This window comes from Palaemon carinicauda, chromosome 13 (genome assembly GCF_036898095.1).
Source record: "Palaemon carinicauda isolate YSFRI2023 chromosome 13, ASM3689809v2, whole genome shotgun sequence".
NCBI classification, from domain to species: Eukaryota; Metazoa; Arthropoda; class Malacostraca; order Decapoda; family Palaemonidae; genus Palaemon; species Palaemon carinicauda.
Window position 1 is genome coordinate 19,843,038 of NC_090737.1, and position 5,000 is coordinate 19,848,037.

At 36.2% G+C, this 5,000-nt stretch overlaps 1 pseudogene; it reads right to left on the minus strand.

Moving 5' to 3' along the window:
- Positions 1-5,000, minus strand: part of LOC137652202 (CB1 cannabinoid receptor-interacting protein 1-like) — a 255,594-nt pseudogene that overhangs the window by 168,828 nt on the left and 81,766 nt on the right.

Consider the following 5,000-nt stretch of genomic DNA (forward strand, 5'->3'; position numbering starts at 1 on the left):
GACATTTATCACAGTACTCCGGTTCAATTTCAAAGGTCTACTTGATTTAGGCCTCGAAATTTAGGTTTGAAAATACACTCATGTTATTTTGGGTTTCAGGAAAGCCATTTTGAAGTTTTCAAATTTCATTTTTATTTAAGAATTCTTATTAGTGTCCATTAGTGCATTGATGGCGGCGTCAGTGACCTTAGATGTCTGGATGCCAGATAACTCATAATCAATCAATTAATTAGTGCATTGATGTGTGTGTGACTTTTGTGTAAATTACACTTACCAGTGGATTAATTATAAAAAGAAAAATTATCCTTGTATTTTACAAGTTCGGAATAAACAAGTAGTTGAAAGCCCCAAATATGATTCTCTCTCTCTCTCTCTCTCTCTCTCTCTCTCTCTCTCTCTCTCTCATTACGTTAAAGTATAAACACTATTCTCCAGTCACGCAGCATATTCCCACTGTTCATTTGTTAACAGTTGTAACATTGCAAAGATTAGTTTAGTAATACCTGCTGGAGTAAGTTGGAGCATTATGTTAAGTTGGAGCAGTATGTTAAGTTGGAGCAGTATGTTAAGTTGGAGCATTATGCTAGTTGGAGCATTATGCTAAGTTGGAGCAGTATGTTAAGTTGGAGCAGTATGTTAAGTTGGAGCATTATGTTAAGTTGGATCAGTATGCTAAGTTGGAGCATTATGTCAAATTGGAGCATTATGCTAAGTTGGAGGCAGTAAGTTAAGTTGGAGCAGTATGCTAAGTTGGAGCATTATGCTAAGTTGGAGCATCATGCATAGAATGAATTATTTTGGCATCGTAGTGTTACATTGTGACAATAGATTCTGAGACACTCATTATTCCTTATGACTCTTTTCGTTAAAAAAAAAAAGTGAAATTCTACTTGAATGAGTTAATAAGTAATGAATACTTTATTACACATGTAATTTTCATTTGATAATGCTTCTTCTATGCGTTTTGGTTAGTATTCTTCATTATCTTTAATTTTCCCATTCTGAAAGTTGTTCAGATCATGAAAAACGAATGTTGAGGTAGATGAAAAAAAAGATTGTTTTTGTAATATTCTTTATTATCTTTAATTTTCTCATTCTGAAAGTTGTTCAGATCATGAAAAACGAATGTTGAGATAGATGAAAAAAAAGATTGTTTATGTAATATTCTTCATTATCTTTAATTTTCCCATTCTGAAAGTTGTTCAGATCATGAAAAACGAATGTGTGAGATTAATGATAAAAAAAACAATGTTTTATTTAACCTGTCGTAGGGACCTAGAAGTCCACCTCATGAGGCAACAGAATAGGAGTTTTAAAAGTAATGTATCAGTCGTAAAACGCACTTTGATATGAGGGATTAGAATGTTCAAAACATTTTTTTAGATATCGAAATAATTTATTATAACCCAAAGATTAATGAAACCCAACAGATCTACGATTTAATGATGAAAATCTAAGAAAAAACGACCGGTTTTTTATTTTCATATTTATGTTATTATTAAAGAAATACCTTTTTTTTTTCGAGATGTAGGTTTTTTCGAATCGTCAGTAGAGCATACAAAACTCAAGATATTTCTAAAGGCAGGGTCTCTCTCTCTCTCTCTCTCTCTCTCTCTCTCTCTCATATATTATATGTACTGTGGTATATATATATATATATGTATATATATATATATATATATATTTTTGTGTGTGTATAAATGTACTGTATAGAAACCTCTCTCTCTCTCTCTCTCTCTCTCTCTCTCTCTCTCTTTCCAGCCCGAGATTTTCAATATCTATCCTAGCATTCACACCTTACTTTCTGGAATCATTTACACACCCTTCGCTTCCATGAGCTATAACAAAAATCCCCTTTCCTTCTGACAAATTACCCCCCCCCCTCCTTTTGGGGGGTGGGGGTAAGGGGCCAATCCAAGTTTTAATATTGGCTCCTCCACACGTCTCCTTGGAATTTTTATAAATATCCACGGCTACTTTCTTAGGCTTCGGGATTTATCACTACACTTGTAAATTACAAGCTGATTATTTTTATTCATTTTTTTTTTATTTATTTGTTTGTCTTTTTGATTGTTTATGCATGATGATCTCATGCTCGTACAAAAAGCAATTGAGACAAAGTGTTTTATGTCATAGTCTGAACTTCACTGATATTTACGTCAGCTCATTATTTCATTTATTTCATTCATTATATTTATTGTTACCTCCGCCACCGAAGTTGGGAGGAGGTTATGTTTTCACCTTTGTTTGTCTGTTTGTGAGTGAACAACTTCATAGGCACAATTTTACTCATAGAGTAGTGGAACTTTCGGGGATTAATTCTTATGTTGAGACATGGAAGTTATTCAGTTTTGAAAGTCCTAAGTCGAAGAAAAGGTCGAGAAATAAGCTGTTGTGGCGGAGGCCTGCGCTCTACTGAGTGTCCGTTCCAGTCAAGAAATTCCAACACAATGGTGTAGGAAAATACATGATTAGATAAGTTATCAGTGAGAGGGGAGAGTGATAACAATATTTATATAAAAAAGAAATATCGTTACAATGTACGAGCGTGTATGATGCACGAGCGGCACAAAGTGTTAATCTATGGCAGCCGTACGATCTCATTCCAGGTTTCTTGCCTTATCTAGAAAGGATCATTGCGATGCCCTTTCCTTCGGCCTCAGTATTTATCAATCAGGGATACTTAATGTTAATGCCAATCCATATATTTATATAAGGACATCGCTTTAATGGATTTAAATTGAACATTCTTTTATTCTTCATCTAAATAATATCGGGATCAATGACCTTCGAAATCAGGATGCCAGAAAACTCCAAATCAATCAATCAGTGTGATTAGCTTGATGGGCTGAAGTACTCGTTGCAAACTATTGTTCTGATTCTTGCTTCGTTATATGAAGTTTGGTGATGGTCTTTCTCCGAGAGACATCGTCACTAATTGAAATCTTCCGGTCGTTCCGATAAGAGTTTAAAAAGGCATTTGATTTTAACGGCCTCATTAGATTACTATAGCAATTGCATCTCTCTCTCTCGCTCTCTCTCTCTCTCTCTCTCTCTCTCTCTCTCTCGCTCTCGCTCTCTCTCTCTCTCTCTCTCTCTCTCTCTCTCTCTCATTTTTGCAATTGTCTCTCACTCTAATTACCTTTATCTCACTCTGGCTCTCTAATTACATTTCTCACTCACTCTAATTACCTTTCTCTCTCACTCTCTCTGCAATTGCCTTTCTCTCTCTCTCTCTCTCTCTCTCTCTCTCTCTCTCTCTCTCTCATTTTTGCAATTGTCTCTCACTCTAATTACCTTTCTCTTACTCTGGCTCTCTAATTACATTTCTCACTCATTTTTGCAATTGTCTCTCACTCTAATTACCTTTATCTCACTGGCTCTCTAATTACATTTCTCACTCACTCTAGTTACCTTTCTCTCTCACTCTCTCTGCAATTGCCTTTCTCTCATTGTTTGCAATTCTCTCTCTCTCTCTCTCTCTCTCTCTCTCTCTCTCTCTCTCTCATTTTTGCAATTGTCTCTCACTCTAATTACCTTTCTCTCACTCTGGCTCTCTAATTACATTTCTCTCTCACTCTCTCTGCAATTTCCCTCCTCTCATTGTTTGCAATTCTCTCTCTCTCTCTCTCTCTCTCTCTCCTCTCTCTCTCTCTCTCTCATTTTTGCAATTCTCTCTCTCTCTCTCTCTCTCTCTCTCTCTCTCTCTCATTTTTGCAATTGTCTCTCACTCTGGCTCTCTAATTACATTTCTCACTCACTCTAATTACCTTTCTCTCTCACTCTCTACAATTGCCTTTCTCTCATTGCTCGCAATTCTCTCTCTCTCTCCTCTCTCTCTCTCTCTCTCTCTCAGCCAGACTCCTTCTGTCCTCTCAATCGAAAGATAAAGTCTTCCATCGAAGGTCTTTATCCTCCCTCTTCCCCCGCCCACCTCCCCCTCCCTCAACTTTCGTACTTGAGGAGCGTCCCGAAGGGGTCATTTGCCGGAACAGCCTTTTCCTTAACTTTTGCAATCGGCCGCCGTAGCCGTCCGCCGTCGCCCAATCAAAGGCGCTGCCCTCAGGAAAGTGGAGGGAATCCTCACAAGGGCTTCTTAGGATTATAGCTTCCTTCACAGCTCAAGCTTTCATTATATATGGTTATGCCATTTTCTTCTTTTTTATGTTGATCTTGTTTAGGACAAACTTGGATGATTTATTTCTCGCAAGATATTTTTTTTTTTCTTTTTTTTTGGTTGTACTGTCTAAGAAAAAGTTTTCGAACAGAATTTTGTATATTAATTTACTATAAATGGAAAAAACGTATCACGTGACCAGTAGGTGACAGATGAACACTAATATTTATATATATATATATATATATATATATATATATATATTTATATATTTATATAAAGAAAGAGAGAGAGAGAGAGAGAGAGAGAGAGAGTGTTAATATGAAAGGTGGCTATTGTTAATCTGCGATTAAAATATTAAAATATGATGTTTTACGCAAATTCTCCTGCTGTCAAGAAAACATGTATGTCAGTTTTTTTTTTTTAACGGCTGAATTTGTCTCCCTAACCCCAATACATAAATCAAATTCCTCCAATTTTTTTTTAGTGAGGCAGATTTGCACCGACTCGCAGGGGTGCCCTTTTAGCTCGGAAAAGTTTCCTCATCGCTGATTGGTTGGACAAGATCATTCTAAACCAATCAGAGAACAGGAAACTTTTCCGAGCTAAAAGGGCACCGCTGCGAGTCTGTGCAAATCTGCCTCACTAAAAAAACATGAGTATAGTATGCGAATGCGCTGGAAAAAAAATTCCTCTTAATAAAGGAAACAAGTTTAACGACTAGTATGAATTTCCGTTTATTGTATACGAATGAGCAGGAAAGAAATACTCCTTAATAAAGTACATAATCAAATCTCAAATTTAAATTTATCCAGCATTTGGATAAAGGGCTTAGCTTAGATTTCGCCAATCGTCTCTATCTTGATCTTTTAATTCGGTACTT